The sequence below is a fragment of the Jaculus jaculus genome, chromosome 1 (genome assembly GCF_020740685.1).
Source record: "Jaculus jaculus isolate mJacJac1 chromosome 1, mJacJac1.mat.Y.cur, whole genome shotgun sequence".
In the NCBI taxonomy this organism is placed as follows: domain Eukaryota; kingdom Metazoa; phylum Chordata; class Mammalia; order Rodentia; family Dipodidae; genus Jaculus; species Jaculus jaculus.
The window spans coordinates 115,102,471-115,120,197 of record NC_059102.1 but is presented as its reverse complement, the minus strand read 5'-3'; positions in this window follow the sequence as shown (position 1 = coordinate 115,120,197).

Sequence of the window (17,727 nt, the reverse complement as noted above, 5' to 3'; positions counted from 1 at the left end):
CTCTTTCTCTGTCTGTCACTCTCAAATAAATAAATAAAAATAATAAACAAAAAAGTTATAAAATATAGTCTTTCCTTAAAAATTTAACTTACCATGAATATAAACCACATCTACAAAATACCTTAATAATATCACCTGTATTTGTTTTTGGTAAATTCAACATTTGTTTAAAATAAAAACCTAATATTGACAATAATTACTTACATATATGTAAAATGCATTTGTATCGCATTAAGGAAAAAGCCAAGACCTTTTTAAAAGCTGTGCATATATAATTAAATTAACTAATACATTTTGCCAGGTAAGTATTTACCCAGTTAAGCATTACGGGGTTAAAACAATGAATCTACTTTTTACAGATGACAGTGAATACTGGGGAGACCCATTAGTACAACAAGAAAAGAAAGCTGACTGCCTAGCATGAGGTGAGTTATCTCTAGCACATCTGCCAGGGTCCTGGAACTATTCCTTGAGTCTGTAAGATTTTCATTAAATAACAAGAAAGTAGAGCCTAGACACTTTAGGACAACAACAACAAAAATATCACATCTTCTACAGCACAGATCTCAAGTGTCTCTCTATACGTAAGTGAAACTAACAATTGGTAATGACCCAAAGTACAGGCCATCATCCAAAGTACTAATAGATATGAGATTAGGGCAGGACATCCATAACTAGCTACAAGGAAAGATATATAGCTTGTAATAGGAATTAGGGAGCGGGAGCATGGCAGACACTATGTACCAGACTACATAGAGAATGGGGACTAGGGTAACATAATACTTGCTACAGAAGAGGATACAAGTCAAATGAGCAGTTCTAAAGTCAGAGGCACAGGAAGGGTGAATACACTTGTAATCTCAGCACTCAAGAGGTAGAGGCAGGAGGATCAGGACTAAAAGCCAGCCTGGGCAACACGATACCCAACCTCAAAAAGAAAACCAAGTAAATAGAAATAAAGCCAGAGATATCTGAGTTCAAATGCAGACCTAGGCTTAGTGAGCAAGCTATTTAATTTGTGTAAATCTTGCATTTTAACAACTAGCATTGAAGATATGATGGCAAACATAGATTAAAGTAGTTAAAATAAAATAACATTAAAACATATGTCTGAGTTGGGCATGGTGGCGCATGCCTTTAATCCTAGCACTTGGGAGGCAGAGGTAGGAGGATCACCCTAGGTTCAAGGCCACCATGAGAAAACAGAGTAAATTCCAGGTCAGCCTGGTCTAGAGCGAAACCCTCCTTTGAAAAACCAAAAAAAAGAAAAAGAAAAAAAAAAAAACCAAAAAACAAAAAAACATGTCTGAGGTAGCTCTTGTAACATAACAAATGTTCAGCTTTTTGTTGTTAGTTTGAGGCAAGGTCTCATTGTATCCCAAGCTGACTTGAAACTTACTCTGTAGGCCAGGCTGGCCTCAATCTCAGGGCAATTCTCTTACCTCAGCTGCTGGAGTACTGAGATTAAAGGCATGAGCCTCCCTGCCCTGCCTTCAAGTTTAAAAATAAACCATTTATAGGATGGTAAAATGGGATCTAGACAGCAAATTTCCCTAGGTTGGAGTGGAGTCACTAATCATCTCAGAGCAGCAAATGTCAGACTTCACCCTGTCCCTGTCCCCAAGGTTTACAGCTGCTTCTGCCTTTGGACAAGAAATGTCCCTAATTTCCAGGATAATTCTGGAAATTGAAATTGTTTCATTGTGTATGAAATCTATTGTGTCAAGTTGAGTTTTGAATCTTTAAGTTCCATATGTGTTTCAGTCAGAAGGTTCTAGGTCACTATTCAGCAGTTACAGCGCAGTCCAACAATTCTTATAACATCATCATCACATAGCCCCATTTGAGGAGCCAGGGAGATAACATTGTAACAGTAGGACTCATTTCATGGATGAACACTGTTGGGGTCACTTAAGTGTCATCTTAGAGAATGTATTCCTTCAACTAGAGCCCAAGGATGGCCATATGGTCCCACAATCTCAGGCAGGATCCTCCCAGGGCAAATGCTACGGGGCCACTTCACACCATTAGAATCACTTGCAACTCGAGACAGAAAATTTAGATGACTCATTATAGTATCTGGGTCAAATACAGAAAGAAAACTGGTAAATCAAAGGAGATGAAGTATCTTTGATGCTTGAATGCAGAGTTAGGACGGGAGCAATCTGAAAGAGAGAAAATGGACTTATGCTCATCTTCCCAGCCTCTGTAGCTCTTAACTCCCCAAAAGGATATGCAACAATATTCACAAAACAACCTAAAATCCAATTATGAAAGTTTTAAAACAATATGCTATAATGTTGTCATGCATGAATAGAGAAAGTTATAGTTACAAGTATTCTAAGCTTAGAACAGAGAGGAATGCAGATTATTGGACCAGCTTAGCAAGTAAGCAAATCATAGGCTGGGTGTGGTGGCGCACACCTTTAGTCCCAGCAATGAGGAGGCAGAGGTAGTAGGATCACTGTGAGTTCGAGGCCACCCTGAGACTACATAGTGAGTTTCAGGTCAGCTTGAGCTAGAGTGAGACCCTACCTCTAAACAACAACAACAACAAAAAAGCAAGTCATGTAACTCAGTGGGTGAGAGGAACTCAGGGTCTTTTTTGTCAAAGAATGCAAGAACATTTTTTTACCTTATAGAAACTCAGAAATGTTAGGTAAAAATAAGCATACTCACACTTTGCTAGCTATGTATTTGCCATGATTTCCAATACAGTGTTTTTTTCATACTCGTATTTTAGAGTTGTTATACTCTGATAATTCAATGACTGTGTTGAGATAGTGATCTTTCTTTATAACTAAATAGTTTCTAAATTGCTGAATTTCCTCTTCATAATGCCTTTTTTATACTGTTATTATTTTTTAACTCTCCAAATGGTACAAGATGAGTCATGCAAATGGCTTACTCCATATGCACAAGCTTCAGGTATCTAATTGTCAGGGGCATGGTGGGACATCTGCAAGAGCAAAGCAGAGTTTTTACAAGGGAGGAAACATAGTGCCTGGCAAGTCACTTTGGGTAAAAGTTGTGGCACATTTTTTAATATCTTATTTTTATTTATTTATTTGAGAGAGAGAAAGAAACAGAGAGAGACAGAGAGAGAGAGAATGGGTGTGCCAGAGGCGTCAGCCATTGCAAACGAACTCCAGATGCATTGCCACCTTGTGCATCTGACTGGTGTGGGTCCTGGGGAATTGAACTGAGGTCCTTTGACTTTGCAGGCAAGCATCTTAATCGCTAAGCCATCTCTCCAGCCCTGTGGCACATTTGATACCTACCAGTACCATACAGAACCAAGTACTGTAATTGTAAAACAATAACACTCAGAGGTTACAGATCCAAGCACAGTTGCCCAGGAGCAATAAAACTGGTGGATTCTACTGGCAGTGTGAACCAAGGGAAAAGATGCTATGTATAGTATATGGCAAATTCCAGTGGAACAATGATGATGAATTCACTTCAGCAAATAAATTCACTAAGGTTAAAGTTAAAAAATCTAAAAATTAGGCCTGGCGTGGTGGCACACGCCTTTAATCCCAGCATTCGGGAGGCAGAGGTAGGAGGATTGCCATGAGTTCGAGGCCACCCTGAAACTCCATAGTGAATTACAGGTCAGCCTGGGCTAGAGTGAGACCCTACCTCAAAAAAACAAAAAACAAAAAAAAATCTAAAAAATAGGATGCATACTTTGCCATCAGCTCTAATTTGCATGAGTCATTAATATATTTTCAGATGACCTACCATGTAAAAATTTGTCATATTTTTAAGGTCTCAAAAAACATTTTATTGTAATCCCAATCTATCTAGTCTACTTGCTTCTTCAACTCCTATGGATTTTAAGATCTAAATTGAAATGATAATTCATTATAAACTTTCCACATCCTCTCAATTAAAGTGTCCAGTCCACTTTCTTATAAATAACTATGATAACATCCTTCAGCTTAATTGCAGTAGAATATGACCTTGTTAGAATTATGAGTCTTACAAATTTTCATTCTATTCATGGGGCTAAAAAATTAATGAGACACTGATAATTTTCCATAATGAGTATGACTACAATATAATTTATGAATTATATTACATTTCTATATTATATTGTATATCATTCCATTTTATATATGTAAGTTGTATGCCTAAAAACCAAAGTTATGCAATGTAGAAATAATGACTGGAGCAAGATAGAAGGGATCTTTAGTTAGAGAACTGGAAAAAGCCATTTTGAAGATATGGTCTGTCAACTGTCTTGACTCGTGGCCTGGGGGGAAAGGAAGGAAGCAGGTTTTATGTAGAGATATTAGAAATGGTATAAGCACCTTTGGAAAATATGACATGGATATCCAGTGAGTCTAAAGATAAGTAAAAGAGGAAATAATGCTCCAAAATGAAGCTGGGAGCAGAACAACAATGTACTTCACTTCTTTAAAATCATTCCTCTTTTGAAAAATATAAATTGAAATGAAAGTGAAGGGGAAAATTGGGAACAAGGGCACCAACTAAGAGAATTTTGGTTTAGTTAGGACATATATGATAACATAAACTACAGACAGTTGGGGTCCTGGGGTAATAGAATATTTAGAACATATGTTCAGTACTAACCTGAATCAATGCTTAGTTGTAAGAAAGTGGAGGAAAGAAAGGAATTTGATGACTGCTGTTTTCCGATTCAAGAAGTAGGTGAGAGCAAAGATCTTTAACTGGGCAGAAACAGACGTTTGGCTCATTACAGATCGTCAAAGCTCTGGTTTGGGGCACATTGTTAGCTGGAGGTGACACTTGGGTAGCAGAAGAGAGGAGGACTGTAAGGATGCTATGTAAGTCATCAGCATTTAGCTGAGATCATCAGGATGTGAGGTGAAAGTAAAAGGGAAAAGAAGAAGCAGGAAGAGGTAAATGTTGTTGCTGCAGTCCATTAGCACTTAGATTAATTGGAAGAACAGCCAGCAACAGAGACTGGGAAAAGGCAGTGAGGAAGGTAGAGGCAATGTTGCATCAAAGAAGTAGAGACAGGAGCTTTGAGGGGAAAACCATCTATGAAAATTAAATTAAATAGTAGAGTAAAAGAAAGACCATCAGATCTGGCAGTGAAAACTCCAGGTGACAGCAAGAATGGCAATTTCAGTAGAACATAAAAACTGAGGAGCGAATGCCTTAATAATAAGGGCAGTAACACAACACTGTGGTACTGCCAACTGAGCAGATTAGATAGCCAACAATTCCCGAAATTCAGTCATTTAATACTCTTCTACCATTTAAAATGTGAAATTTCAAGATGACTAAGAGATGGTCTCTTTCCTTGAAATATTTTTTTAGCTATCTCAGAACTGCCATTAATGTATCACTCAGTTCTCGAATTAGTTCTAATGTCATTGTTCAATTTGTTCTCCACCAAAAGATGATCTAAAATGCTACACCTCATTCATACTTCACTCAGTAAAGATGGAAGTTAATGTTTGATTTACTCTCTCACCTTTTCAATTCATTTAGACAGAGTGTTTTCATTCATTTTATAATGGCTTTCCATGTTGAATATATGTAAAATCCCTCTTATGGACCGAAATTAAATAGAAAATGGCTATTCATACTAGTAAATTCTTTAAGAAGTTATCTTCATTTGCTCTATAACTTGTCCTAAAAGAGTTGGCAATTTTGAGTCAATAACTGACTATGAACAAATACTGTGCTTAAATTCATGAGTTTATCAATAATACTATGAAATTCATTGTAATGGATGCATTTCTTAGTGCAGTAACTAGAGAGCTTGATATTGACTTTCTGTGTTTTGACAATGGCTGTAAATTCTGTGATAAAAATAACTATTATATTTTGAGAAAATTTTAATACTGTATTGAAATAGAAGATTTCAGCAGACACATCCATTATTATGCCAGAAGTACTTGTATATTTTGTCATACCAGCCAAAGACACAGAAATATCCCTTTGCCTTCTTGTCTGAGGTGCATGTTGTAAAGACTTCATTCTAATATACTTTTAGAGTGGAAGGTGGTTTGTTTATTGCTCATAGATACTGGGTTACTATTAAAAATATTGAAATTTAAAAAGCAAATGCAATCTATAACATAATCAAGCAGAGAAAATTCCTTCTTTTTATGTTTATATATAATCCCCTGCAAATATTTTCCTATGCCATGTCTCTAAATTTGTTCTCCAAGTATAGTAGAACTGGCTAATAAAATAGTTCTGATGCTTTTCAGAGAATTTTTTTTTCCTTAGGAAAAATCTTAAATTTTGTAAGAAATGCAAGTTATAAAGAGAAGCCTCTTATAACAAATTTTGTCACTATTAACTTTGGGGAAGTTATCTTTCAAGGATGCACTTTCCATTTGTGTGTGTGTGTCAGAGGGAAGGTGTGTGCAGATGTATGTGTACATGTGCTCATAAGCACATGGAGGTCAGAGAAGAACTTGGAATGTCCTTCCTCTATCATTCATCCACATATTTGCTTAAGATGGCACCTTTGTATGTGGAGTTGCAGTTGTCATGAGCACAACTACTCTCTGGTCTCTGCTCCCACACAGCACTAGGGTTTGCAAGGTGACAAGACTGGTGTTACAGATGTGTGCGGTCACCCCAGCTGTTTATGTTAGGAATCAAAACTCGGTGGTCTCAGGCCTCTTAGGTGCCTGGCCCTTGCAGCACTTATTCTTACCCACTGAGCCCTCTCTCCACCTGGCCTTTCATATCTTTAGTTATGACATATTCTAATGGAAGTGAGCACAGCATATTATCCTCTGTGATTAAAACTTGTCATTTCGTCCATTACTTCTGACCACTCAGGTCCTTTCTGCGAATTTTTGGTGTTAAAGTTGCAGTGAGCATTCCTGTAAGCCAATATGGTCAGTTTATCTCCCTTTTGGCTTAGTATCAAAGCAATATTCTTTTAGAATCAATACAGATTCTTTTGCAGTTTAGATGATAGTGGCTATAAATATTTATATTAATACTGTCCCTTAGGGTATTCTGGGTCTTTATGCCTCTCCTTCATTTTATTTTCTAAGAAGGCCCTTGGATCAGATGAGGTCATGAAGCATTATAAGATAAAAGGAGAACTGTGGCATTGTGATCTCATGCTGTTAGAAAAATGAGTATGCACTAAGTAATTTCTTGTACATAAATTTCTAGAATGTGCAAATAACTCTATAGAGACAGAAACTTTGTTGTGGTGCTGGGCAGAGGAGGAGCACAGGAGGGATTAAGGAGGTGAGGAAACTTGGAGGTCATGAATGTTTGTTTCTTGGTTGTAATGGCAGTCCCTTATGAGTACACAGGGGCCCCAGCCAAACCAGCTGCATAACTGAAGCATGAGGTTTATTGCATACCAATGATATATTGATAAAGAGATTAAGAACATTTAAAAATGCTAATAATGATCACTGGTGAACTAGAAAAATTGCTGGATATGTAATATTACATTTGGATTCTTTGTCCCTTTTGTTATTTAAAGTACTTTCATTACAACTTCCCATTGTTATCTCAACAACAGCTTTGTGATATGTTGAACAGATGTCTTCATCCCATCTGACAGATAACAAAACCGAGACTCAGGAAACTGAACTTTCCTGGATAGGGGCCCAGGGATAACTGTCAAGAATTGTGTTTAATTATTAAGTTAGGATCATATGTTATATATACTATCTATAACATCACACCACCACCAAATAGACTAGGTCCCTCATTTTCATGTTTTCTGATTTGATAGTAGGTAATATAAGAATTTGGAGGGCTGGAGAGATGGCTAAGTGGATAAGGTGCTTGCCTACAAGTCTGAGGACCCAGGTTAGATTCCCCAGAATCTACATAAGCTATATGCATGTTCTGGAGTTCATTTTCAGTGGCTATAGGACCTGGTGTCTGGTATGTCCCTTTCCCCAATCTCTCTTTCTCTCTCTCTAAATAAGTTAAAAAAAAATACATTAAAAAGAAGAATTTAGAGTAATCAGTGATGTAGTGGTACATTCCTATAATCCCCACCCTCAGTAAGCTGAGGCAGGAAGAATGAATATGCAAGGACAGCCTGGGCTACATATCAATTTACAGGCAACTTTGAACTACATTTAAAAAAATGAAAAAGAAAGAAGAAGGAAGGAACAAAGGCATGAAAGAAGGAAGGAGGGAAATCAGGATGGTTTAACATATGGAAATCAGTAAACGTGATACACCACATAAATAAAATAAATTGAATCATAAGAACTACATGATCATCACAACTGATGCAGAGAAGTCCTTTGACAAAATACAATACAACTTCATGATCAAAACAATGAAATGAATAGGCATGGAGGGTTTATATCTCAACACAATAAAGGCTATATATAAAGCTCCTAAGGCCCAAGTAATACTTAATGGGGAAAAAGTAAAGGAGTTCCCACTGAAATCAGAAACAAGAGAGGAGTTCCTACTGTCATCACTGCTCTTCAACATACCACTAGAAGTATTAGGCCAAGCAATAAGACAGGAGAAAGAAAGAGAAAGGATGCAAATTGGAAAGTAAGAAATCAAGTTAATTCTATTTGCAGATAACATGATCCTATATATAAGTGACCTGAAAGTCTCCACCCTGAAACTTCTAAAGGTCATAAATTCCTTCAGCAAAGTGGCAGGATACAAAACCAAAGCACAAAATCAGCAGCTTTTTCTATATGCAAAGGATAAACATACAGGGAAAGAAATCAATGAGGCCTTCCCATTTTCAATAGCAACAAAAAAATTAAATACCTTAGAGTAACACTAACAAAAGATGTGAAAGAACTATATAATGAAAACATAAAAATGCTCAAGAAAGAAATAAAGGAGGACTTGAGAAGATGGAAAGACCTCCCATGCTCCTGGATAGGTAGAATTAGTATTTTGAAAGTGGCAATTCTACCAAAAGCAGTATACAGATATAATGCAATATCAATAAAAATATCAGCATCATTCTTCACAGAGATTGAAAAAATGGTCTCAAAAGTCATATAGAATAGCAGAAGGCCTCAGATATCCAAGCATATTCTCAGCAAAAGAAACAACTCTGGTGGCATCACCATACCAGATCTAAAGCTATATTACAAAGCCATGGTGAAACAAAACAAAACAAAACAAAAAAAACAGCATGATACCAGAATAAAAACAAAAACATAGATCAATGTAACAGAACTGAAGACCCAAAACTTAGAGCAAGCAGCTACAGCTGCTTGATCTTTGACAAAGGGTGCCAATAATGTAGACTGGAGAAAAGACAGCATCAACAAATGATGTTGGAGAAATTGGTTGACCACATGTAGAAAAGTGAAATTAGACCCACTCATTTTGCCATACACAAAAATCAAGTCAAAATGGATTAAAGATCTCAATATAAGACCTGAAACTCTTCAACTACTGGAAGAAAATATAGGAGGCACACTCTATGATATAGGATTGAAAAAAGACTTCCTGAACAAAATCCCAATACCCTGGAAATTAAACAAGCATTCAACCAATGGGATCTCATGAAGCTAAACAGCTTTTGCACAAACAGACATACCATAAACAGAACCAATAGATTACCCACTGAATGGGAAAATTCTTTTCCATTTATACCACTGACAGAAGCCTAATCTCTAGAATCTACAAAGGACTCAAAAAACAAAACCATAAAAAAGAAATCAAACAACCCACTCCAAAAGTGGGGCAGAGAACTGAATAGGGAATTCTCAGAGGAAGAATTTACAAATGGCTAATACACACTTAAGAAAATGTGCAACATCCCTAACCATTAGGGAAATGAAAAAAAAAAACAAAAACTATGGGATTCCACATTCCCCCAGTAAGGATAGCAAACATTAAAAAATCAAATGAAGCCAGTTGTGGTGGCACATACCTTTAATCCCAGCACTTGGGAGACAGAAGTAGGAGGTTTCCTATGAGTTTGAGGCCACCCTGACACTCCATAGTGAATTTCAGGACAGCCTGGGCTAGAGTGAAACCCTGCCTTGAAAAAACAACCACAAAAAAAAAAAAAAAAAAAAAAAAATCAAATGAAAACAAATGTTGGCCAGGATGTGGAGAAATAGGAGCACTCATTCACTGTTGGTGGGATTATAAACTGGTAGAACCACTATGGAAATCAATACGGAGACTCCTGATAAGGATGACTGTAGAGTTACCAACCGAGCCTGCTATTCCCTTAGCAGGCATTTACCCTAAAAGCTCCAAACTTCAGTTCAGAGATATTTGCTCAACCAGGTTTATAGCTGCTTAATTCATACAAGCTAAGAACTGGAATCAACACAGGGCCCATCACTGGACAAATAGATAACCAAGATGTTGTATATCTACACAACAGAATTCTTCTACTCAGCAGTACAAAAAAACAAAAATGACACAATGAAATTTGTAGAAAAATGGTCAAACTTGGAACAGATTATTCTAAGTGAACTCACACAATCACAGAAAGACAATCATTGCATGGTCTCACTTATCTGCAATTCCTAACCTGGATCAGTCTGAGTTGCTGATATACCTGAATAGCATCTCTAGGCTTGGACAATAGGGATGGCAGGGCTTGGGGGAAGGGAAAGGGCGGACAGGGCACACAAAACTGAACCAAAATTGAACTAGTTCCATAGCATACTATACCCTGGAAGTTAAACTAAAAAGTGGAACTCTCATGAGCTATAAGAGGGTCTATTCCCTTTAAATTCCCTCTAAATTAATCATGGTTATCCCATTTAACTGGAGCTGATTTCATTCTCCATTGAAGAATCTGCTTCTCTTTTTCAGATGGGAGCTGGACTTGAGGAGATAAACAAGCCAGTGTACTCCGCCCTGGCCTAAGCTGAAACCACAGAGGAATTGGGGAAATGAGCAAGAGTGCTTCTTTCTTAGTAAATATGATATCTGCACAAGGGTGAAGGAGATAGACACTGAGGTCACTCAACACCTACCATACCAGAGATCCAGAGGCTCCTAAAATCCCATCACTGAAGTCGACTTAAAATGCACTCAAAGCTGAGTGTAGTGGTGCATGCCTTTAATCCCAGCACTTGGGAGGCAGAGGTAAGAGGATCACCATGAGTCTGAGGCCACCCTGAGACTCTATAGTGAATTCCAGGTCAGCCTGGACAAGAGTGAGACCCTAGCTCAAAAAACCAAAAAAAAAAAAAAAAAAAAAAAAAAAAAAAAGCACTCAGGGAATTTTGAGGAAGTGGGGGTAGAAAGATTGTTCAAGCCACAAGTTGAGACATTTTTCACAGAGACATTGCCTCTTCCTTGTAACTGACTGCTGCCCCCATAATTCATGACCCACAATCCCCATAGAGTTGACCTACATCCCCAACAAAAAATGCCTCTTAAGAAAAGGTACAGGGCTAATAAAAATCTAAGAGGATGCAAATAAATCATAAGGAATCCTCTGGTTTCAGACAATGGAACACTCAGGAGCCATAGATCATTGTTAGAAAATTTTTAGTGCCAGGGATGGAATGTCTCCAGTGAATTGTAGGCCAGGGAGGTCCCTGATGCCCCCAAAACATTGTAGGCCATTGCAGAGGCCCTTGGTTTCCCACCCGGAATAGATGGTAAGACCCTATTTCTGAAGACTCCACATACTTGGGCTGCAAGGCCACTGAGAAATCCTGGTGGAACTGAGATTATAACCTCCTCCATGTAGACCAGCTCACAGAAAGCTGGAAGAAGCCATTCTACATGTAGTTCAATGGGAGAAAGAGATACCACCAGTGAAGATACTCAACAGTGGACACTGAAAGCCTTATAATTAGTCAGCCTGCCCAAATGAGCCAACAGGTGCAATAGTGGCACATCTGTTATGGTGGAAACCAACTGCATTTGACTAGAGGCCCACTCCATGGGGGGAAACACACCCCTGATACTGAAAACTTAAAACAGGGGTAGTCATGAGCCCTAGGGGTGTAAAGTCTGCTGATGTCTGGTTAAATGTATATACTATGCTTAATAAAATGCCCAATATGCACTTCTCTTAATATTTATACACTTATATTAATGCTACTCTCACTTTGGGTAGAGAATCGTCTCTTTTCAGATGGCAGTGACCTTGGGATGACTCAGAAGGTATCATAGTGCTGGAAAGAAGTGACTGGAGTACTGAGTAACATCTTGATCACACCTTCTAAGGCTCAGGGTCTAATGCGGAAGAGGTGGTGGAAAGAATGTAAGAGCCAAAGGAAGGGTAGGACTCCTTAGAATATGCTCACTCCAGACATAAAATGGCCTGGATATCCATGACCTCATAGTGCCTGATACTACCTACACAAGACCATCATAAGAGGAGGAAAAGATCATGACATCAAAATAAAAGACAGACTGATTGAGATGGTGAGGGGATATGATGGAGAATGAAATTTCAAAGTGGAAAGTGGGGGGAGAGGGTATTACTATGGGATGCTTTTTATAATCATGGAAAATGTTAATAAAAAATTGAGAGCCGGGCATGGTGGCGCACGCCTTTAATCCCAGCACTCGGGAGGCAGAGGTAGGAGGATTGCCATGAGTTCAAGGTCACCCTGAGATGACAGAGTTAATTCCAGGTCAGCCTGGACCAAAGTGAGACCCTATCTCGAAAACAAAAAAAAAAAAAAAAAAAAAAAAAAATTGAGAGAGAGAAAAAAAAAGAAAAGGTGCATGGAGCAGGGAAAGGATGGTACCAACATGTGTTGTTTACATACTAAATATGTCCATTTCCAATTACAAATAAATTAAAAATAAAACAAAATAAACTTTTGTTCAACTGGTTGGAAACATCCATTGTTGAGAAGCATTTCCTGAAAAAAACTCAAGCACTCAACCAATGGGATCTCATGAAGTTAAGAAGCTTTTGACAGACAAGTGTATCATAAGCAGAGCCAATAGATTACCCACTGAATGGAACAATATCTTTGCCAGCTATGCCTCTGACAGAAACCTAATATCTAGAATCTACAAAGAACTCTAAAAAATTAATAATACATAATACAACTCACACCAAAAGTGGGGCAGAGAACTGAGTAGGGAGTTCTCAGAGGAAATTACAAATGGCTAATACACACTTAAGAAAATGTTCAACATCCCTAAATATTAGGGAAATGCAAATTAAAACAACTATTAGATTCCACCTTACCCCAGTAAGGGTAGCAAACATTAAAAAACAAATGAAAACAATGTTGGCAAGGCTGTGGAGAAATAGGAACACTAATTCACTGTTGGTGGGAACATACATGGGTACAACCAGTATGGAAATAAATATGAAGGCTCCTGAAAAAGATGAATAGAGAGTTACAAACAGACCCTGTTATTCCCTTACTGGGTATTTACCCTAAAACCTCCACATCTCAGTTCAGAGATATTTGCTCAACCATGCTGACAGATGCTCAATTCATAATAGCTAAGAACTGGAATCAGCCCAGGTGCCCATCATTGGATGAATGGGTAACCAAGATTGTGGTATATCTATATGGTAGAATTCTACTCAGCAGTAAGAAAAACTGAAAAGATGAAATTTGTAGAGCAATGGTTAAACCTGGAACAGATCATTGTAAGTGAACTCACACAATCACAGACAATCATCCCATGGTCTCACTCATCTGTGTTCATTACCTGGATAAGCACTAGTTGCTGACATACCTGAATGGCATCTTGAGGATTGTACAATAGGTAGGGTAGAACTTGGGGGAAGTGGCATGGAGGGCAGGGAACACAAAACTGAACCCAAATTGAACTGATAGCATAGAATCCTCTATCCTGGAAGTTAGACTGAAAGGTGGAACCCTTAGGGTACCTTAGAGGGAGCACGTGAATCAAAGGGCCCCGGAGACAGTGAGATGAAATCTAACCTCAAATTTCTCCTGTTTCTGTTTCTTCTCTGGCTTTTTCTTTCTTATTTTCCCTTGGCACTGACATGTAATTCCCTGTACCAGGATGTGGTCTACATCCACAATGAGCTGTAGATCAGAGACACCTACTAGATCTCTCAAAACAAACAAGACAGACTTGTCAGAGCACTTGATTACCCATAAGACCCTACTGCTGAAGACACCAAACACAATTGGCACAGACCTTGGAGAGACCTGGTTGGAATCTGGAGGAGAGCCAGTCCCCAGACAATTAGCCCATCTTCTGCTGGAAGGTACTACATGAGCTACTGGGTAAGTGGCCAATATCTGTCCAAGCAACTCAAAGTCTAAGTGACTCAGAAGCAAACAACCTGATGTGATGCTCACACAAGCGCAATTGTGGCACACAGTCATGGTGAGTAACGAAGTGCTCTTGGATTGGTTAACATATCCCCTTGGTGGACATAAAGCCATATCTGGGGCTGAAAAAGCAAGTCAGAATCATATCCACATACGATTTTGCTTTCCATTGTCAAGTTCCCAGTAACCTTAGACTATAAAAGGTTCTAAACCCTTATAATTCCCTCTAAATAAATAATGGCTACACCATTTAACTGGTGCTAACTTCATGCTCTGTTGGAGAATCTGCTTCTGTTTTGCGGATGGGAGACTGACCTGATGAGATAAATGACCCAGTGAACTCCACTCCAGCCTGAACTGAAAACCACAGAGGAATTGGGGAATCGAGTTCTGCTTTCTTAGTGAATCTGACATTAGCACAAGGATGATGGAGAAAGATATTGAAGACAATGAATATCTATCAAACCAGAGATCCAGAGGCTCATAAGTGTCCATCACTGAAGTGTGCTTAAAACGCTCCCAGCATGGCTCAGGAAATTTTGCAGAAGAGGGGGCAGAATTATTGTTAGAGCCACAAGTTGGAACATTTTGCACAGAGACATTGCCTCCCCCTAATAACACGTGACCCACAATTCCCATGGGGTTGACTTGCATCCCTAACAAGGAAGGCTTTTTCAGAAAAGGGTCAGGGAGGAGGGAACAATGACACCAACACGTGATGTTTACATACAAAATATATCCATATCTAATAAAAAAGATGAGGAAAAATGTAAGAATGAAATGCTAAAAACATATAAAGCTTTTATTGCAAAAGAATTAAAAATAAGATTTATGAGACATATTTTCCCTCCTGTTTACAGAATTCATATTATTTAAGATCATCAAAGGTAAAGGCAGCCCAATAGAGGGACATGGTGTTGATGAGATGTGCTATTTACACAAAACAGAATAGCATTCAGTGTTAAAAAGGAGATTCTGATACAGCTGTCCAATAAAATAAACCAGTAACAAAAGGATATGTATAAATTCTGCTTTTGTATGAGGCACTTAAAGGGCCAAAACTATTAGCAAAAGAAAGTAATTTCAGTTGCCAGTAGGTAGATTAGGAGGAAATGGATCTCAAATTTTTGTTTGGAAGATAAACAGTTTAGTAAATAAATAGAGGTGGTGGTTGTACTCAAAGGAATGTCATTGAACTGTGTATTCAAAAATAGTTAAAATGGGGTTGGAGGGATGGCTCAGCAGTTGAAGGTGCTAGCTTGCAAAGGTCTTATTCTTCAGTACCCATGTAACACCAGATGCACAAAGTGGCACATGAACCTGGAATTCATTTACAGTGGCAGGAAGCCCTAGCATACCCATCGTTTTTCTCATTCACTCTCTTTTTCTCAAATAAATCCATAAGATATTTTTTAAAAAGTTAGAATGAAAATTTTTGTGTGTATGTTTGTATTATGATGCCTGTGTGTATATGTGTAGAGGCCAGAGTTTGACATTGGGTGTCTTCCTGATTGCTCCACTCTTTAGCTTACCGAGACCAGGCTTCTTACTTGAACCCACACCTGGGACATGCAGCCACTTCACCCTAGGCACCCTCTGCCTCTACCTCCTGAGCACTGGGGTGACAGGTGGCCACAGCTTGGATCCTCATGCTTGTGCAGCAAGTGCTTTACAGACTGGCCTCAAAGCTGTAATTTTTACGTTGTATTTTAGTACCACGATAATTTTAATATGTAGTTTTTAAATATCTTATATTTATGCAAAAACTTGGAAACATGTGTGATCTATTATAAAATAAAAATGAAGCTTCAGAATTTGTTTTATTTGTTCTGCCAATGTCACTCTGAGCTGTGGGGAGCCCTGTCCATGCAAGCAGGTGGAATGAGCACAGCAGAGAGCAGAGGTTGTCTGCCTGAGGCTGAGGCACCTCACTTGGAGCCTTGGAGTTTCAAAGGTCAGCCACCACGCTCTATCACTGCTACCACAATGCTTAGCTGAAATATTTATCTCAAATTTATCTACTTTTCTTTATCTCTCCTTCTATCACTTTAATCCATTTATCATCATTTCCCACTTAAATATAGTCACACTTCTTGCTTTTCCCTCTAAACTTCTTTTTAGGTAATTCTCAACATAGCAGCCAAAGATGTCTTTTGAAATGTATGGTGCCATACCAGCCAATGCTTACTGGCCATTTCACATCAGATAAGATCAGAATGTCTCACTGTGCCAAACAAGGTGCTGCACAGTCTAGGCCCCATTGGGCCTGGGCTCCTTTCAATAGCTTTTGCTCCTCTGCACCTCTCAGCACCTTGGAACATCACTCTTTTCTTTTTTCTTTTTTAATTAACAACTTCCATGACTATAAACAATATCCCATGGTAATGTCCTTCGTCCTCCCACTTTCCCCTTTGAAACTCCACTCTCCATCATATCCCCTCCCCCCCTCAATCAGTCTTTTATTTTGATGTTATGGTCTTTTCCTCCTGTTATGATGGTCTTCTGTAGGTAGTGTCTGGCACTGCGTGATCATGGATTTCCAGGCCATTTTGTGTCTGGAGGGAGCATGTTGTTAAGGAGTCCTACACTTCCTTTGACCCTTACATTCGTTCCACCACCTCTTCCACAATGGACCCTGAGCCTTGGAAGGTGTGATAGAGATATTGCAGTGCTGAGCACTCCTGTCACTTCTTCCCAGTACCATGATGCCTTCTGAGTCATCCCAAGGTCACTGCCATCTGAAAAGAGAAGGTTCTCTACAAAAGTGAGAGTAGCATTAGTATACAGGTATGAACATTAAGAAAAGTGCTTCTGGGCAGTTTGATGAGCATAGTATACACATTTATCCAGACAGCAAATGTTACACCCCTAGGGCTCATGTCTACCCCTGTCTTAGGTTTTCAATAGCATTAATATAAGGGTATGAACATTAAGAGAAGTGCTTACTGGGCAGTTTGATAAGCATAGTGTATACATTTAGCCAGACAGCAGCAGACTTTACACCCCGAGGGTTCATGACTTCCCCTGTTCTAAGTTTTCAGTATCAAGGATGTATTCCCTACCATGGAGCAGGCCTCCAGTCCAATTAGATGGCAGTTGGTTTCTACCATGACAAACATGCTACTATTGCACCTGTTGGCTCATTTGGCCTGGCTGACCAAATATAAGGCTTTCAGTGTCCACTATTGAGTATCTTCACTGGTGATTTCTCTGTCTCCCATTGAACTGCATGCAGAATGGCTTCTTCTAGCTTTCTATCAGCTGGTCTATATGGAAGAGGTTTTCAGCTCAGTTTCAGCAGGATTTCTCAGTGGCCTTGAAGCCCAAGTATGTAGAGTCTTCAGCAACAAGGTCTTACCATCTGGTGAGAAACCAAGGGCCTTGGCATTGGCCTGTAACATTTTGGGGGTACCAGGGGCCTCCCTGGCCAACGACTCTGGAAGATATCCCATCCCTGGCATTGAAAATTTTCTAGTAACAATCTATGGCTTCTGAGTGTTCTATTGTCCAAAAAAGTAGGTTTCCATATGATTTATTTATA